The sequence below is a fragment of the Aricia agestis genome, chromosome 17 (assembly GCF_905147365.1).
Source record: "Aricia agestis chromosome 17, ilAriAges1.1, whole genome shotgun sequence".
Taxonomy (NCBI): Eukaryota; Metazoa; Arthropoda; class Insecta; order Lepidoptera; family Lycaenidae; genus Aricia; species Aricia agestis.
In genome coordinates, this window is record NC_056422.1 from 6,518,405 (window position 1) to 6,540,105 (window position 21,701).

The 21,701-nt window shown below is 35.0% G+C and overlaps 1 protein-coding gene across 1 annotated transcript in view; it reads left to right on the forward strand.

The window, feature by feature from the left end:
- LOC121735256 (rap1 GTPase-activating protein 1) overlaps positions 1-21,701 on the forward strand; it is a 330,446-nt gene that overhangs the window by 121,780 nt on the left and 186,965 nt on the right. The window lies entirely within an intron of this gene.

Here is a 21,701-nt window from a genome sequence, read left to right on the forward strand (position 1 = left end):
TGGAGTTCTGACTTCTGTGGTCCCGCGCGAACCGTACATTTTTCCGAGATAAAAAGTATCAGTCCTATGTCCGTTCGAGGGACTGAAAGTAACTGCTGCAACACTATATTATATCTTTCAGCAAAATTGGTTGAGCGGTTTGGGCGTGAAGAGGTAACAGACAGTCAGACACACTTTTGAATTTATACAGGTAACAGGTGTAACCAAAATAAGTGATAATACTTTAGGGTGTGTATGTGTTCCTTGTAGAGAGTTCACTGTGAAAGTAGCAGCGCTGAAAGACCAATTTTTTTTTCACTTTTGTATGGGCAAGCGCCCGAGCGAGCTCGAGAACACATACACACCCTAATGTATTATCACTTATTTTTGTTACACCTTGTAATGCTAGTATGGATTATATTTCCCAGCTGAAACTGTTTACAAGTAACGTCTAACGTGATTTATAAAGCAAATTATAGACTAGGAAAAGTTTACAGAGTGACCTCTATAACTTTAGAATCGCGTTAAATACAATTTGAATAACAACTAACAAGTAATTATGTTTGTGAATGATGAATGGCATAAAGTTGTGAATCTTCGCGGAGCCATCTTCAAATTAATTTGTTTTTAATGCTTAAAGTAGTAAGTAATTGCTTTGTTGTTTACTTGGAAAGTTCTAGAATCGTTAGGCACAGTATGGGCCCCTGCTGGCCTCCCCCGGGGTCGGCGATAATGCAATTCCCCTCCTTAACAAAAAAGGCACACTAAAATAAAAAAAAATAACTTTAGATTTAATGTTAATAATAAAATGTAAAAAACCTAGGACTCTGAATAAAAATTATCCAACACGTCCCAGGACACTACGAAAACTATAGGGCATGTCCTGGGAAAACAGTACGTTTGGCAACCCTAGCCCATATGAAAATCGTATTATTAGTTAAAGATTTTTTTTCGAGTTTACACTCAATTTAAAATGTACCTATAACCTAGCTAGAGTATATTATTTTTCTGTCAATGTCGTATGACGTATCTCTCGCACATAATATTTAAGTGGGCCACGATCAATCAATTTTACTGTGCAATATCACGTATAAGGTGTTGCGTAATATTATTGACCGTATGGGGTTGATATTGATCACCACGCGAATTCAATAAATTGTCAAATAAACTGTTCAATAAAATTGAAGCGTGATAGTGGACACAATACTTGACCGATCGTCTAGGGCCTAGAATTTTATTGAACAGTTTATTTGACAATTTATTGAAGGCGCGTGATGACTCTAGGGCCTAGGCCCTAGGCATAGCTAGGGGCCCGCTAACGCAACGTGGCAAATATAATTTGTTTTCACGCACTTGGAGTAATATCTATATATATAAAACTCAAAGGTGACTGACTGACATGGTGATCTATCAACGCACAGCCCAAACCACTGGACGGATCGGGCTGAAATTTTGCATGCAGGTAGATGTTATGACGAAGGCATTCGCTAAGAAAGGATTTTGATAAATTCCAACCCCAAGGGGTTAAAATAGGGGATGAAAGTTTGCATATAATAATATAATTTAACGCGAGCGAAGACGCGGGCAAATGCTCGTTTCAAATAAAATAGAACCGCTTAGAAAAAATGCTGATTTAGTGACATTGAGAAATTATAATAATATTATTGTGAGTGTGAAAATTGCGAGGAATTTTCTGGGTGACAAGATAAATATAAAGGTCATTGCACATTTGTACGTCCTACGTAAACAACTGGATCACTTGTGTAGGTGTACGGCCGTCCTTTAGGGTTCATGACTTTAGTACCCGACTGAAATAGGTAAATCCTACGGGCTACGATATTGTTAGAATACTTATTTTAGTCCTTTTATGTTATTTTTATAATGAGACGTCATATCCTACTAAGCAAAGCTTCCATTAGAGTACAAAATATAAAAGTTAATTTTCCACTTGAAATTTTTAATTTATCTGATAACATATTAATACATATTATGTGTTATTTAATATTGATTATTGACCTGACTGACAGACAGAAATATATATATTTTTTTTATGAAAGAAGGGGGCAAACGAGCAAACGGGTCACCTGATGGAAAGCAACTTTCGTCGCCCATGCACACTCGCAGCATCAGAAGAGCTGCAGGTGCGTTGCCGGCCTTTTAAGAGGGAATAGGGTAATAGGGGAGGGTAGGGATGGGAAGGGAAAGGAATAGGGGAGGATAGGAAAGGGAATTGGGCCTCCGGTAAACTCACTCACACAGCGAAACACAGCGCAAGCGCTGTTTCACGCCGGTTTTCTGTGAGAACGTGGTATTTCTCCGGTCGAGCCGGCCCATTCGTGCCGAAGCATGGCTCTCCCACGTTTAAATATTTTTGATATATCATATAAAATAATGTTTGTCTGTCAGTCAGGTCGATGACCTTATTGCAAATCTGTTACTATACGAGAGCTTAGAAATCACAATAATTTATTGTATTCAATCACCCAAGTTTGTTGTTGCAATTTAAAATTTATTGCCATGGATTAAAGTTCATAATAAGCACAGAAGGGCGTCAGAGGAACCCTTTTAAAATCATTACACACCAGTGCACCATTTATTGCGAAATAATATTGTACTATACTGGGAAGTTTGACATCTCATGTTAGAAAATGGACTATAGTATGGGTAAGGTAACGCAGCTTTAGTTGCATAAAAATATTTTAAAGATTCATTGCTTTTAAATATTTTGTTTAAATGAATGAATGAAAAATATTTATTTCCAAATAGGTTAACAAAGTTAACACTTTTAGAACGTCGCGTCTACATGAGGCCTACCACCGGTTCGGAAACTAACCTGGCGAGAAGAACCGGCGTAAGAAACTCGCACGGGGCCACCTTTTACTAAAAAGGTGGAAAATAACAAACTATTAAATATTAATAATGTTTGTTCTATAGTCTCCAAAACTACTGAATCAATTTTGATAAATGTAATAGAAGTAGTAGAAGACCAAGGATAGAAACACACTATACATATAAATAAAAATAATATTTATTGCGGAAAAATCGACTTAGAAAGCAGATGGAAGTCCACTTATAAATAAAGGCGACTTGAAGCAACAAACTTAATAAACTATACATAATATTAACCCCGATTTTTTGTAAACATTATTTTCTTTAAATAAAAACTAACACACAAAGTTTCCCCGGTATTATTCTAATTTTAAATTAACTTCGACACTACAATCTAACCCTAAATTATTCTAACGCCGGATAAAGTATGTAAGCCGATGTAATCTCTGTTCATAAGAGCAGCGAAGCGGTATGGGGTTTTATTCACCCCATTTTTTTTCATTCTAACCCTCGAACGGTCGCGGTGGTCAATGTAACCTGACACTATCTGATAGCACAACAACTAACGCTTTCAGCGTCGAAATTATACGCTTCTTCATTGTTTAGGGTTGACTATATTTTATGCATATTCCCGATTCCGATACTATATTAATTTTTGGGTTTAATTTTAAAATGAAGCTCGGGTACCAATTATTATTTTTTCATTACGTCACGATGCCAAGGGTGTGGATTGTACAAAGAATAAACGTAAAACTTTTATTTTACTGGGTAATTAATTATTATTTATACAAGTATAGAAAACAAAAATGTCTTGCCGATTTTTGTCAAATTATTTTCAATCTGCAATATATAGCATTGATCCTTCGATCGTGGATTCTTGGAAATAATAATAATAATAATAATAATAATAAACGTTTATTCCTATTGTTATTCTATTGTCTCGCTCACCGGTGAGCTTATGGGGCTTGATGGGTTAAGAGAAAATTTATACATAGGTACTGGGTATAAACTTGGCATGCTGTTACTTATAAAAAGTTATTTCTTAGTTACTTATAATAAGTTATTTCTTGTGTAATAATATCTAAGTAACGAATAAGTTACTAATTATTACACAAGAATATCTTTATTAGGGAATTTTGTATCAAGATGCTAAAGTTAAAATTCTTTAAATTTTAAGTAGGTAAACGTATGAAACGAAATGAAACGGTCTTCGAAGTTATTAAATATTTACTTGGATCCTTATGTTTTAACTCTTATGTAACCTTATTTAATTATATCTGGAAGATGGCAGCCCTCGCTCGGGATAATTCAGCATTCAGCCCGTGATGAATTAATTAAGGAATTCCACGTACGAATTCATTTTTAAATTATTCTGTTAATTAATTATATAGCACACGCGTTGGAGGGTTAATATACAATTCTACTATTTTTTGCACGTATTGTTTTAAGTATTCAATATCTGTCTCCAGTGCCGTAAATAGCCTTTTTTGCGCCGTGCCTTGTGCGAGATTCTATAACTGCGCCCCTGTTTCTTTTTTAGATATTATAGGTACCCGAGCAATGCTACGTATAGGCCCCTCTGGTCTGGCTAATCTTGCGCCCCCCCAGAGTCTACGCCCTGTGCCTAGGCACCGGTGGCACCGCCCTATTTACGGCACTGTCTGTCTGATCATTTCTGCAAAGCTGTCACATTAGCTTTGAAACAATTAGGTCAAAAATGACCCACATTAATTGATTGATTGATTGATTGATTAGATTAGCTACAAGCGGGATGGCTATTACGCCCTGGGGATTTTAGAAATTAATATTTAGCATTTTATTATCTTATATTTAGAATTTATAGATCTCTAAAACAGTTGGGTCTAAATTGACCCACATTTAAATGGATTTATAGTTAGACTAGCGGGATGGATACCTTGCCCTCTGAATTTTAGAAAACATTTTGCATTTTATTTTATAAATGGCAAATGAATTTCTATAACGAATAAAAAAACTATTTGCGACAGAGTACATGCATTTCATCAAAAAGATCTATTAGTGCTTATGACAATAGTAAAAACTTGATTAAAGTGTAAAGAGTACTTTGGACCGTTGGACGTACAATACCAATAATGGAGGCACTCGAACTGAATAGCTCGACCATTGTAAGCTCATCCAATAAAGCACAAAGCTCGAACAAAAACATTCCAACTTGTGTTCTGTGTCATTTCAAAGGTCATTTGAAAATTTAAAATCTTCACGACCGTAACTAGTGTATCTGAAGTGTTAACTGTGTATTTTATAAATTTTCACACATTTCAAAGCAAGAAAATATACTAAGATCACAATATGTCACAATTTATTCGTCATAAAAACTAGGATTCTTCCTTATAAGTAATATAAGTATTATGAAAATTGTTTTGATTACCTGATTTTTATGACAAAAAAAAATAAATTATAAGCTTTTGAGAATTTTCAAAGAAGTAGATTAGCTACTTAAATTGAGTGTTAATTTTAAATACTTGTTTCTTATTTTCATACTCAGCTATTTAATATGCCATTTTATTATTTATTATAACATCAGTTATATTTATCATAATAATATTTTAAAATGTTCCGAGTTTAATAATTATTTTAGCAGGCTAACGGGGTTTCGTGTGGAAAATTGATGGGCAATTTAGTCTACAGTCTATTCCTTAGTCCTTAATCCAACATTATCTTTCGGCTCTGAGGTGTCTGCGTCGTTAGTTTAACAGCCTGGAATAATCGTTTGGTGATTTGGCTAAGCACCCACGTGAAATATTTCTCCTCAGAATTCGTTATTTGGTATAAGAATACCGAATAATTACACTTTATTTTGATAATGTCAAAACATTATATTATTGCTAATTATTTATCAAAACGACGAGATAACCCACAAAATTTTATACAAAAATAACATTTTTAAATATGAAGTTTTGTGCATCCTCTAGACTCGAGACTATCCGTTAGTATTATAGGTCCTATAGACTGTAGGACCTATAAATACCTGGAATATACGTGGTGTGACTATATAAAATATTTTGTAGTTACATTTATTTACTTTCAATCGATTTTTTTATTTTAAAAAGTCCCTACCTGCTTACTGCTTAGACGTACAGCCATAAAAATTCTAATTGTGTAATCTCATAGAACTGGTCCGGAGGTCGTTGCCCCATGGGGTGCAGGGATGATTATCACTCCAGTGTTTACTCCTTTGTACCCATTGTTATGCACTTGTCCACCTCGTGCTTGTTTTCTTAATGTCATACAGAGTGTAACTGTAAGAGTTTAATTTTTTATTGCTGTACCTCTAGTAATTAATTGCTGGTTCTTGGCTAGCAAAATAAAGATTTTGCTAATTTACCTTTATTATAATGTAGGAATTAGGATGTATTCGTAATTCTTGTAGTGGATAGCCTATTCGTCACTTATCAGGAAGTGATAAAACTGCTGTCGTTTTTCGGTTTACGTGTTCGGTTGTTTGTATTTCTTGTACTAATCAGTGATATACGATTATTTGGTATTTCTCTTTAGATGTGTTAAATAAAATCCTATAACTAAGTGTAAAATAATAATAAGTAATAGCAATAAGTTTTAAATTTTAGGGATAACTTAACCACACTTACCTACCAAAGAAATTATTCCTTAAACTTTTTTAGCTAAAAACAACTATGAACACTCTATACAACGCGATCATCTTGGTCATATTAGCATGAAATAGCATAATGTAATAGAGTTAACTGTGTGAATAACAGCATCCCTTTGTGTGCTATTGTCGTTTTGTGAGAAAGTCTTACTGGGTCATGTGTACCATTGTCCCATGTCCACTGGTTTACCCTAAAGATAAAAGGTGGATTCTTTTTGAATTCATAAGTTACCAGTGTTATGAACCTATGACGTCACAGTTTATTGTACGAGGATTATAAAGAGGATAATACAGTATTCATGTAATATCAGGGATCTAGTTTAAAGTTTTTCTTTTATTTCATTTGCATAGGTATTTGAAACGAAAAAAATTTTGGCCCTGTTTTAAGTTTACTAAAGACTATTGCAGAATATATTTTTCTTAATTGATACTTAAAGTAAGTTAAATTGTTTGCACTTCTTCACAGGCAAAATATATTAAAGTAGCTGTAATTGTAGTTTTTACAAAATATATTGTGTAAATTGTAAAATAATGGCTTTGTGTTACTACGTAATATATTTTTGTATTTCTAAACTCTTTGTATGAAATAATGTATTAAAATTATCCTTGGTGCGAAAACCTATGATAGATAACAAAAAAAGGATATATTATGAGCGAACAGCCCATAGACGGCCCCTTTTATTAACAAAAAAATACTCTACGAAAACTTTTTATACCAAATTTGGCAACATTATGAAACACCCTATACTCAACTTGAATTTGAAAGCTCTATCAAAACTGCTTATTACTTATTTCACAGTAAAACAACCTCCGGTTACTATGCTCTGGTATAATTTGAGAAGCCGATTCCGATACGCAATGATTGATCCTAAACATAAGTGCCACTTAACGTGTGCTTAAATAGCGGCCTCAGGCGGGGTTATAGTTGCAAATTACCGATCTTCAGGCCTTCGCTTTTGTTCTAAGCTACCGCTTTTGATCAATTTAATATTTGAAGAACCAATTTTTGAAAAAAAAAATTTAAGAATATAAATGTAAAATCACGTTAAATCGAAAATGGACATCATAATATTATATTGCTGCCATGATTTAGTTCAGTGTTAGTTTTAGTATAAATATAATATTAAGTATGTTTGTCTGTAAGATATTTATTTATCTCTCCCACGTATAATAAGATATTTATCATACGTGGGAGAGCCATGCTTCGGCACGAATGGGCCGGCTCGACCGGAGAAATACTACGTTCTCACAGAAAACCGACGAGAAACAGCGCTTTCGCTGTGTTTCGTCGAGTGAGTGAGTTTACCGGAGGCCCAATCCCCTACCCTATTCCCTTCCCTTTCCATCCCTACCCTCCCCTATTACCCTATTCCTTCTTAAAAGGCCGGCAACGCACCTGCAGCTCTTCTGATGCTGCAAGTGTCCATGGGCGACGAAAGTTGCTTTCCATCAGGTGACCCGTTTGCTTGTTTGCCCCCTTCTTTCATAAAAAAAAATTGGCCTGCAATAAATGATAAAATAGAACCGAAATAAATAAATAATTGAGCCTTATTCCATAAATTCGCGGGTCCCTACCTGAATGTTTTATGAAATTAAGAAATTCTCAATTATGTATTCAGGTACTTAAATTCAAACAATGAATAAATGAAATTCGTAACTCTAAATCTCTGAACACACAGAATCAAAGGACGAACTTAATAAGGGCTTACTCTAATTACAAAAGCTTTGTTTGTGCTCGTGAAACCAAATTACCTACTGAATAAGAGACATTAGTCGTTGAAAATTAAATAATATTACCTAAAATAATCTTAAACTGATGTGGTACCCTAACATTCCTGCATCGCGCTATCGAAGTTTTCTGAGCGCGTCGGTATATATTATACGACAGCTGAGATGTATCACGAGGGCTCCGGCCTGACCGAGCATAACACCTCGCTCGGTCGGATAATCTTCCTTTTCGGCCGCCACGAACAACGTTAAATTGGTGACCACCGACAAGAACACGCATCCTTCTGGACATCAATCATCATCAACACTCCCCGCCCATCCGCACCACGTCAGCAGACATCAAGCATAACCGGGTCGCCTCGACCATGAGCAGCGTTGGGCGTCCGCGCCGGTCGAACCCGTGTCTGTAGGCCTACTACGAAACCGTTTTGAGACTCAACAATCGGGCGAGAATGCCGTGTCCTGCTCTAACAACGTCATTTCACGTTTGTTAGAGTAGGATGCGGCATTCTCGTTGGATTGTTTGAGTCTCAAAACGGTTTCGTGGCACAAGCCCTGGCTTGAACGGGGCAGCCATAGGCTACAACGACCGGTCAACAAGCAGAGCACGGGGTCCCTCTCCTGGTCATTGCACGCGTAGCTTCGGCCCACACCTGACAACACAAGCGCATCGAAGAATACCACAGGTCTTCGGGGGGGAGTGATGTGGCGGTACCCACAAATCGCCTAACATTCCTGCATCGCGCTATCGAAGTTTCGGAGAACGGCAAGATATATACAACGTCTGAAATGACGTCAGTGGGCTTCGGCCTGACCGAGCATGCTATCTCGCTCGGTCGGAAGTTCTTCCTTTTCGGCCGCCACTAACAACGTTAAACTGTCACAAAATATGTTACTTAAAATCTTTGTATTAAATAATAATTAAATTAAAACTAACGTTCTGCTAACCATGCCCTACTAGCTAATTCATTCAACGCTCCATTCGAAATAAAAATGACAGAATTACATAACAGGTATCAAAAAAATCTTGTAGCAGCAACCAGCAACCTGCGCAGTTAGCAGCTACTAACTACGCAGGTTGCTGGCTGGATGAAAAACCAGTTCATAAATTTTTAATAAATTGCAAAATGCAAATTTCAAACAGCAGGTTTTTTCCCGAAATGGGTCAGGTTTGACCCGATAAAATTCCCATCGGAATAGTGCAGATTAAACGAGATCCGACAACAATGGTACAGCTCTGACACCTTGCAGAAACCGGCTGACAAATGCTAATGGTCAATTTGAATTTGTCATTGCGTTGCAGCTAGTTGCATTTCAGATCAATTTCTGGTTGCGCTCAACCTCATTTTGACAAGTAGCAAGTTTAAAAATGGAACGCTGTGAACTAATTTGGTTACGCGAATTGCAATTTCAGCGCTGCGAAGATATAATATTTAAGATTCATTTTATAAGATTTATTTAACGTTTCACGCTATATATACTTTAGTAATCTAATTACTACTTTAAACATATCTAAATAATTATGAAAAAATCTGGTATTTGATAATAATTTACTTTTTCTGGCGTTGAATGAAATTATGTAGTTTCTTTAGCAATAAAAAGTAAAGAAACGACGTATTTAATGGTTCATAAAGTGAAATAATTTGAATCGACGCGCGCGTTTCATAACTGAAAGCAAAGTAATTAAGTGATTAAACTGAATATGAAGACATGAGTGGATGAAGTGGGTAACTAAAAATTTGGAAACTGTCATTTTTTGCATAAAAGGAGGCTTTAGGACCAGGAAAATGATTTAAAATAAAATAAAAATGTGAAATAAATGTATAGCTTGATATTATTAGGGAAAAATGAGTATTTAATTGCTTTTATGTTGTAAAATGTTACTTACCCAGTTCATACACTAATGTTTTCAAATATAAGTTACATGTAAAAATGTTAATTTATGTAAATTGTTGAATTACCAGATAATCCTTAATGAGAGCTATAAAGTGTATTAGGTCACTCGTTATACGAGAAGAGGCCGTAACGAACTTTCACTAATGATAATGTTTGTTTGTTTCAGGTAATACGTGTGGCGTAATATTTATATGTTATGTATAATGGACGATATTATGCCGGTTGTTCTTAGTAATAATATCATCGCTACACACCACGTCAGTCCCGTGGTGAGTTCTTGAAATACTTGTGTTACAGGTACATACCAGACATAGAAATATATTTAATACGCTAGATGTTTATACGTGAGAGAGCCATGCTTCGGCACGAATGGGCCGGCTCGACCGGATAAATACCACGTTCTCACAGAAAACCGGCGTGAAACAGCGCTTGCGTTGTGTTTCGCCGAGTGAGTGAGTTTACCGGAGGCCCAATCCCCTAACCCCTACCCTATTCCCTTCCCTACCCTCAACTATTCCCTTCCCTTCCCTACCCTCCCCTATTGCCCTATTCCCTCTTAAAAGGCCGGCAACGCACTTGCAGCTCTTCAGATGCTGCGAGTGTCCATGGGCGACGGAAGTTGCTTTCCATCAGGTGACCCGTTTGCTCGTTTGCCCCCTTATTTCATAAAAAAAAAATATAAGCGCGTGTTTGTTGATGTCGGAGGAAGGTTGTTACGAGAAAAAATAAAAAATCCCAGGAAAATTTGATGATTTAAAAAAATCATCGTGTTCGGAAATGTGATATTTCCGATGACGTAAACTTTTTACAGTGGAAATTTCCTTGTTATGACGGAATGATGTCTGTTGGGCCCGCTATGATACATTTGTATTGCCCAATAACATTCAAAGCATTATCTCCCCTCGGCGGGCTTGAGCCACCACCATCAACCACTGAGTCTCGACGTCAACTCTTGTTGACTCAGGAGGTTGTTGAGTCAGGGGTTTATTTTGCTGCAAGTTAATTCCTTAATTGTCATTGTGGTTGTTAATTTGCGCCGATGCTACAGATTTTCTTAGTTGAAATAATTGGTATTTGATAACGTTCACATTATAATAATAATAATAATATCTATGGACACCACGTCAGTCTGGCCCCGTGCTAAGTACCTTAAGGACTTGTAACACAAGTCCAGTTACCAGACAACGGAAATATATATAATACATATATTTAAGATTTTTATTATACGATACACATATTTAATACACATCCATGACCCAGGAACTTTGAAAACTTTTTGTTGAGTCGGCGGGATTCAAACCCGCGACCCCCGGTTTGAGCTACCAACAGCCCACCAACTGAGCCACAGAGGTCGTTAAGGGACATTATACAGGGTGTAACAAAACAAAGTCATAAAACTTAAGGATGTGTATGTTTAAAACTAGCTGCAGTAGGTATGTGCTGAAAGAGTATTTTTTATATTTTCGTATGGACGTTTCAGGGTCTTAACTGTTATCTCATATAGAAACATAAAAGTCAAAAGTGACTCTTTCAGCGCTGCTCCTTTTAAAGTAATTGCAGAGACATACATACCGTATTATCAATTTGTTTCAGCGTTGCCAGACGTCCCGATTTTGGCGGGACGTCCTGATTTTTTCATCAAAATTAAGTGTCCCGCGCGGGACAAGCTCAGTCCCGCTTTTCGTGAATAACTCGACTATAGAACGTGCAGCATACTGAGAAAGGTTCGTAATGGAGATAAGAGTGTGTGAGAGAGAGAGGGGTAGATTTTTTATGGCTACTTTTGCCTATTGTCACGCAAACATAATTTTAAGTCAAATAAAGTCTTCAAATAAAAATTCGAAAACTTTTGATTTTATACTTTTTTTAGGGTTCCGTACCTCAAAAGGAAAAAACGGAACCCTTATAGGATCACTTTGTTGTCCGTCTGTCCGTCCGTCCGTCTGTCAAGACCCTTTTTCTCAGGAACGCGTGGAGGTATGAAGCTGAAATTTATATCAATTACTCAGGTCTACTGTCCCTTGAAGCTGTGAAAAAATCAAACTTCTAAGCCAACGCAATCAAAAGATACAGCCGTTTATGCCGCAAATTTTCGACACTTGCAAGGGAATCAAAACCTACAGGGTGCTTCCCGTGAACTCAGAATCTTGAAATTTGGTACGAAGCAACGTCTTATAGCATAGATAAAGGAAAAATTACGAAAACCATAAATTTTTAGTTACATCACATAATATATTTTTTTTTAATAATTTTAAACTTACTACCCATTTCCTCATAAACGCGTAGAGGTATTAAATTGAAATTCATACCAAATACTCAGGTCTATAATACCTTTAAGCTGTCGGAACCCTCGGTGCGCGAGTCCGACTCGCACTTGGCCGGTTTTTTTACTATGTTCCCGCTTTTGACGGAAGAATCCCGCTATTTTCACTAAAATTTTCCAAAGTCCCGACTTGACACAAAAAAAATTTGGCAACGCTGATTTGTTTTGTTACCTGTGTGTAATTAATATTAATTATTTATTACGTAATAAAACTAATAATCTGTCACTAAGGACAATCCTTGAAAATTAATATCATAAATCATCCATAATGTTTTATAAATGTATACTTTGATGATTGGAAATAACATACAACTAATTAACTTGCTAAATGGACATGTTTTCAACAAACTTGGATATTTAAAAAACTTAAAATTTGAAACATAATTTCATTAAAAATTAAAATCACTTATTAGAATTTCGAAGTAGAAATGAAGCTTGAAAATTGAAAGTCAGAAAGCTAGCAGTTGGAAAGGTAAATTACCTTTGAACTGGGCAATTCAAATGAGGGTCCATTTTGACCCGTAATCAACTCAACATGTGACTTTCAAAAGATTTTTCCTTCGCTTTGTCGAGTTACGTACTTACTGTAATTACGTCGTGGACAATTAGTCAAGTCAGTCAATTCAATGTGTATTTTTTGTGTAACAAATTAACTTCAGTTTTGAATGACTAGCTTAAAAAATTAATCGCATCACCATTCACCTCGTAACGTTGCATTGGCAAGTGACCCTAGAATATCGCGGACATTATGTTCTACTAGCTGTGCCCCGCGGTATTACCTGCGGTTTATAAGGGAAAATAAATCGTTGTATTTTAATTTTTCCCACGGTAAAAAGGAACCTATTTGTTAATGCAGATTCTAGGGTATCAACTAACTTACCAAATTTTATTGAAATTGCTCTAGCCGTATAGACATAAAGAACTAAGAAGTAACAAACCAGCGTTGCCAGATTTTTTTTGTGTCAAGTCGGGACTTTCGAAAATTTTTGTGAAAATAGCGGGATTCTTCCGTCAAAAGCGGGAACATAGTAAAAAAAAGTATAAAATCAAAAGTTTTCGAATTTTTATTTGACTTATGTCCTGTTTCACCGCTTCCTGATAAGGTGCCCGATAGGGTTATTTGACAGATTTTCCATACTCCATCTGTCAAATTAAGTGGTGGATAGCCTTACTTAATTTGACAGATTACGAACCTTTCTCAGTATGCTGCACGTACTATGGTCGAGTTATTCACGAAAAGCGGGACTGAGCTTGTCCCGCGCGGGACACTTAATTTTGATGAAAAAATCGGGACGTCCCGCCAAAATCGCAACACTGTAACAAACATACAAACACACTAACTTTCGTTTATAATATTAAGACCCAATTTCACCAACTTCTGTTTGTTAAATCCTAACAAGGCATTACTTAAATTAAACAGACTGTTAAAATACTTATGTCCCACAGTAAAAATTTAACAGCGGATTAGTAAATGCAACGTTAAGTGAACAACGAGTGAATAACTTTCAATTCGTTCGTTCTTGTTATAAGGCGACGAAATTGCAATGTACAAGTTTAATACGACATGTTGGCTGCAATGTGTCATTTTCACCTTATTCGTATAATACGTCATCTGGTAGATAATGCGACCAAATTAAAATATCACTGATCGCATACATTTGTTACACTACAATAGTTCAGATCATAATTATTAACCTGGTAAACTACCAGGTTAATAATTATGATCTGTCAAAGCTGAAAACATGAATCATGATACAAACTTTTATTTACTTATTTCGGCTTGGTAATTTTGATACAAGTCAGTGTATTTGCAATGTCAAGGAAAATCCGAGGGCTGAATTTTTGACAAAATGAAAATAAATAGTTATGCATAACATGAAAAATAATAAAACGTGGCGAAACATGGCGGCAACACTCAAAAGTCAAAACAGATCCTTTTATTGATATTGAATATTGTCTTTAAAAAGTTGTTGTTTTGACTATTATAACGGCCTGTTATATATTTAACGGACCTCCCCAGCAGGAATTAAAAAACACCGTGTTAGGCGATTTGACATAACATTAGCGTATGGTGGAACGCTCGATAGCTCTAACAGGCCGTTAACTGATTTAACAAGCCGTTATTTATTTAACATTGCTTGATGAAACTGGGTCTAAGTGTGTGACAATCTTAGCTCCCGAAGAGGAAGTGCAGTAGGTTAATTTCTTCAATTAAATAGATAACCTAAAAATGATTTACTATCCAAGTTTAACTGTTATCATACTTCATAGTACAGATTTCATGTAATTGGGGTATTATGTGTACGGTAACAGTTCCGATTCCTGTCGATCTTATTGCTATCAATGTAAAGTTCAAATTGATGTTGTAATTATAATACACTGTGTAACTGGTTAGGCCGGAACTAAAGTTATCTATACTGCCATTTTAAGTAATGTTATGTTTGTGTGCATACTGCATAGGGTGAACTGTGAAACATGTTAAATCGGCGCGTGACATCTGTCCGTACCTACTAAAAATATTAAAAAATACCTCTTCGAAACTATGTTATTCTGTCCTATTCGAAACTATGTTGACTTGAAAACCGATTGTAATGAAATTAGATTATATTATTATGAAGAATGAAGAGAGATGTAGTTTAAAATAGTGTGCGATAGGTCATAAAAAGAATTCAACCAACCATACTTCCAATGATTATTACCATAATAGAATACTAGCTGTTTGACCGAGCTTTGCTCGGTATCTGATGAAAATTACATTTTCTAGAAATGATTCCTAGCTAATTCGATTTATCGCCCCCGAAACCCCCTATATACTAAATTTCTTGAAAATCGTATCGTAATATATATATATATATATATATATATATATATATATATATATATATATATATATATACAGGGTGTAACAAAAATAAGTGATAATACTGTAGGGTGTGTACAAAAACAAGTGATAATACTTTAGAGTGTGTACGTGTTCCTTGTAGAGAGTTCACTGTGAAAGTAGCAGCGCTGAAAGACCAAAAATTTTTTTCACTTTTGTATGGGGAAACTCGTGATGCTCGAACTCTTGCCCATACAAAAGTGAAAAAAAATTTTGGTCTTTCAGCGCTGCTACTTTCACAGTGAACCCTCTACAAGGAACACGTACACACTCTAAAGTATTATCACTTGTTTTTGTTACACCCTGTATATATATATATTGCTCGTTTAAAGATATAAGATTAAAGTAGGACGAAGCGCTGGTTGAAAAAAAAAACAAATATTCGCTTCTAGCCATTCGTCCCACTGTGCACTGGACCGAACATTTATGGGCCGAAAGATTTAACTATTTAGTCTTTAAAAAATGTAAGGAAAAATGGCCTTGGCTGCATCCTGATTCCTGTCGTAATGTACGTTACGTACCTTTAGGGAGATCGCAGACGACAGACTTTTTGTGCGATCGAGTCTGCGATCTCCCATACAGTTCAGACCACAGAGCTCCTATTATAACAATAAGTTTTGCAAAAGCTGATAAGTTATAACATTTGAAGGTACAGTTGAACCATTCCGGAGATCTATTTGATAGATGATATGGGAAACGAAGCCATCTGATAAATAACAAATGTTCCCGATACACTATATCGTCATATTTTATTATAATACTATCACGATTTAGATTACTACTTGTATTAGAGCAATAGTGCTGCTCGAATTTATTTCGATATCGATAAAGGGTTACGTCGATATGATCGATAATAATTAAGGGAAATCGTGACATTAAAACCTTTGTAGAAACTACCTTATTTTATTTAGATATTTTTATAGCTCTCTTGTGGCGGTTACATAATATTAATTATTATGTTATCAATACTTTCAAGCTTTTAAGTTTTAATACATTACAGTAAAATTATTACAACAATTATTGATATTATAGTAGCCTGCCTTATAAGTCATAATAATAAGTGAAGGTACTAGAATCCGAGAATATTCTAGTAAATAAATTATCATAGAGTTTTTTGTAGGAATAAAAATGGCTTCCAATAATAATTCATCTTTTTATGACGTCCTGAGGAAGAGAAGTCTATTATGGTAACACCATAAACTTGTATCCTCATTCCTGTTTTCCTACTATCTTTTAATGAAAGAATTAATCTAAGAAAGACAATGCTCTTTCTGGACAATCTGTTACAAAAAATTAAATCAGCAATCACTGAAACTATAATTACTAAAACTATATAATATACTATAATTACTTATAAGAGCATTATCGAATTCTGGTATTGTTATCGAGGTGAGATAATTGATCATCACACTATAACATAGACTTCCACGAATATTTCAAAATTAGTTCAGCCACAAATATTATATTAGCGAGACGAAAAAAAATTGAAAATTCATTTTTATAGATTCCATTTTTTTTAAACGCAAGTAGCGGTCATCAACCCTTACTGTAACACATAATTTCCAACGGCCCCGTAAGATTTCATTCAGTATTTAAACAATGGAACCCTATTTTAGTGCACAGGTGGAACAGTGACCCCGATTCGCTCGCCTCGGGACGTCTCCCTTGGCGGTAATCTTGATTCAAATTAAGAATTGTGATTCGAGATATCGATAAAAACTCGGTACATGCCTATTTTATTTTTTTAATTGGTACTTTTTTAATGATGGTCAAGTTTTTTTAATTTTAAATAGTTTTCTACAGTTTTTGGACGTTTACGGCTTAATTGGCAAATGGTATTTTTAATTGAAATCTACCAGATAGCGTTTATAGGGCCTTTAAATTATTATAAAGCTAACGTCTTTATTTTCTGTGTAATTTACCCATTGTTATAATTTGTTTCCTATTTTCCAATCATTGCAAAATATTAGAGCAGACAAGAAAGTAGTAAGTAATTTGTTTTTCCTCTCCAATCTCCATTATCACCATCTTAATTTAAATAGGTCTCTTTTGACTCTGTAGTTTGTACTCATTGGTCGTTACTGCTTACTCGTATATATACTGATGTATTTTGAAAGCATCTCATTAATTCCTATTCTAATATGACCTTTATAATCGAACTAAATCACATTATTTACCTTAATCAGTGGATAAACATTAATTGTTTTAATTTATACTTAGTTTATTTTAATTAACAAGATTTTATTTATTGTCGGGCCCGGAACTCTAGGCACAAAAAACGACATGTGTAACTCGAAAGGTAGATCGTTATAGAAATGATCAAACATTGTTTTTTTTTTACTTTCGGGTTACGTTTAATAGCCTATAATGGGGTTATTTAAACTCGGTTAAATCAATTATTTAAATCAATATCGATAATTCGGTTGCACAAAAAATACATTTGAAAGTATAATAAAGTGTAGCTGCAGGCGGTAATATGTAATTGTATAAGTAACTATTATTTATTGTAATTAAGAGATTTAAATATACCGATAAGCGAGATTTCTCTAGAGGAATAATTTTGATTTGTGGGTGTTGTTACGCTATTGTCACTTTATTAAGTTGGTACCTAATTCAGTGTATTCTAGTCATGAAATTCAGCAAAATAAAACAAGTTTTCTATCATTTTTGTAAATGAAAATGTGCAAACTGTAAACTGTTGGGATTTTTTAAATCCTAATGAAAGGGTCAGAAAACTTCTTCAAAGTAGCTAATCTTCGCTCTACAAAAACCTTGCTACAATATGAGATAAATAAACAGAATTCACTAGATAGTAAATGATAATATTTTTTATATAAAGAACATTGGTTGTTAAAGCGGGAGAAATAGCCTTACACGTATATTTTAATGGTTAAAGTCCTTCCTTCGTTAGGTTCTCTTCCTTAATAAAATACATCATGGTTTTTAACCGACTCTGCTTGTATTGTAATTGGAAAAACCATTACTTCTTGTTAGGAGCGACGGATAGGTACTTAGGTTCTGACTTTTTTATTTCTTAGAAAGTAAATTAAAAATGATTGAAACGCAAAAAATCCTTATTTTCTATCTACTTATCTTATCTTATATCTTTAAACGAGCAATTCTTGTATATATATATTTATTCCTGGGTCTTGGATGTGTATTAAAATAATATTTCAAAAATCTTAAATATATATATTATAATCTTAAATTGACCGAGCTTTGCTTAAATATATATATATATATATATATATATATATATATATATATATATATATATATATATATATATATATATATATTTAAGCAAAGCTCGGTCAAACAGCTAGGAGATATCCATACTAATATTATAAATGCGAAAGTATCTTTGTCTGTCTGTCTGTCTGTCTCGCTTTCACGCCAAAACTACTGAACCGATTGCAATGAAATTTTGTACACAGTTATTCTAGAGTCTGAGAAAGGACATAGGCTACATTTTGATGTGGGAAAATATCTTATTTCCATGAAAATATCGATGAAAATTAATTCGCATTGCGCGTGGCCAGCGCTCATCCCGGGGGTCCTGGGTTCGAGTCCCGCAGGCGGAACAAAAAGTTTTCAATGTTCCTGGGTCTTGGATGTGTATTAAAATAATATTTCAAAAATCTTAAATATATATTTATGTATAATATTATGAAAAATCCAGAAATATATCGATGCAATGAACATTTTAGTTCTAATACGACTCAACAGATCGCGTTTTATTTTTTACTTCATTGTAACATAGAACTAACCATACTTATAATTAGTTATTATGTTTTTGTTTATAGTTTTTAATACGTTAGAATAATATGTTTAATAATATTATCACTTGGTATAATAATAATCAATCTATCTTATCTTATAGAACTCATACTGCATTTCTAATATAATATATTAGAAATGCATGCACTATGAATGAATGAAGAATGAATATACTTTATTGCGCACATCACAGTTACAAACACACACATAAAATAAAGAACATATAAAATGAAGAGTTGACAACAGAAGGCGCTAAATAAAGGAGTTCGAGTGTACCGTGTTGGCCTGTATTCCATCCAGAAAATATATCAATGCAATCAACATTTTAATTCTAATATATGAAAACAGATGGCGTTTTATTTTTTACTTCATTATTGTAACAGAACTAATCATACCTACTTTATTATATATTGTTTTTATTCATAACTAGCTGTTGCCCGCGACTTCGTCCGCGTGGATTTTAGTTTATAGCGCGCGGTGTCAACAAAATTTGTGTTAAATTTAAAAACTTTTTAAAACCCTGGTAACTGGTATCCCTCTTAGGGCCGCGCTACACCGGAATGGCAGCGCTGAAAGTGCTCGCCTCGCCGCTGCCATTTCGGTGTGCGCTACACCGACGGCCCTTAATTAATCAAAATACCCAAAAACAGCTGTGCAGTGTGTACATAGTCTATACTAATATTATAAATGCGAAAGTATCTCTGTCTGTCTGTCTGTCTGTCAGTCTGTCTGTCAGTCTCGCTTTCACGCCAAACGCCAAAACTACCGAACCGATTGTAATGAAATTTTGTATACAGATAGTCTAAAGCCTGAGAAAGGACACTTTTTTACTGAAAGGGAAAAGGGTTGTAAGGGGGTGAAAATGCGTAAATTTGCCGGAATGGCAGCGGCGAGGCGAGCACTTTCAGCGCTGCCATTCCGGTGTAGCGCGGCCCTAAGAGGGGTACCAGTTACCAGGGTTTTAAAAAGTTTTTAAATTTAACACAAATTTTGTTGACACCGCGCGCTATAAACTAAAGTCCACGCGGACGAAGTCGCGGGCAACAGCTAGTATTATATATCTAAGTATAGATCCTTTTCTATGGTGTATTATTTTTTATGTTATAATTAAATGGCTAAAGTTGGGAAATACAAAATTGATAGTTTTCATAATGGACCAGGTAGGGGTTAAGATTTTTTTTTTAATGGAAATAATGGAAAGCCCCCGTAACATTTCTTTGTGTCTTTAATCGGCGGTACAACCATATTTTTTGTAGCAGACAAAGATAAAACGCAAAAACTTGATTATACTGTTAAGGGTATGGGGGTGCATTAGTATGCGTCGCGAAACTGTGAAGAGGCGTGTAGACACTGCCATGGCTGTCACTTACAAGATGCTTAAGATCTGACGGTAGACTGAAGAAAGTAGCTTTTAACCGAAAGTTTTAAGGTAGTAAAGAAATGAAAAATAGTAAAGATAGGAAGAATGAAATCCAACCTACGAATTGTAGAAAGTTCTACCAAATTGAAAGAGCTTAGGAATAAGAGCTTTATATTTAATAATAAATGACTATATAATTGTGTGTTGATCTATATTAAAGACTTCATAAGTATTATTAATAAAGTACTACTCTGTCGCTTGGCAAAATAAAGGACAGCGTCCACAGTCCAAACTCCAAAAGTATAGTCTGTCAAGAAAGTGAAGAAATTAAAAAGTGGCAACATCGTGCATCGTAGTGTCATCCTTTTCAAATCAATCTAACAAAAAAGGGTGACACTACATTAACTCCATGCATTTTCTGTGAAAACTTGCATTAAAATAAACCAGTAAACGCGTCCGAGTTCAGGCATGAGAGGTTCGGCTTCAAGGCGTCATTTCCGCAAGCGGCAACCCTAGCCACAGGTGAGTACACAGAACTGAGTAACGAATGATGGCCCCGTGAACTATGGAATACATTAGACTAACGGGCAACGGCACGAGCTTTGTTACACGATGTTTTTAATTATTAATTATACGCTCCTGTCAACATTTCGCATCCTCAAACGTCGCGCCTAATTGCAAATATTTCGTCTACTTAATTGCAATTCTTCTAATTCTGTAACGTGACCCAGAACTTGGGATCTCTGTGATCTCCCTAGAGAGCCTTTAAGTAGAAAATTCTAACGCATTCTACAAAAATAATAATATGTATAATGTTGCTTTAGAGTTGACAATTTAGATTTATCTTAAGTAAGTAATAATACCTAGGTATGTACGAATCGCTAAAAATTGGCCTTGAACTAAGAGTAATGTATTATGACAGGACATAAGCAAAATTAGATGGTCATTAAGGAATTGTTATTACTTATTTATTACATTACATATAGCACCACTTAGCAAATTTAAATTTAACGAGCCCTGTATTTTTTTTGCTCAACACTCAAGTCACATCTTGTGGTACCTACCACTTCCGGCGTCCGTTACAACGTTATCAATACCCACTCTTTTAATTGAATTAAACTATAACAAAAAGTATTAGCTTATCTACTCGATAACACACCTTTTAAATTCAATAATTCCCCTATTATTATCTATCCCCCGAGCCCCATTTTTTAAATTCTTGTAAAACGCACGGGTGCATGTTGCATCCGAAGATCGACTCCTGCGCAAGTAGACGCGG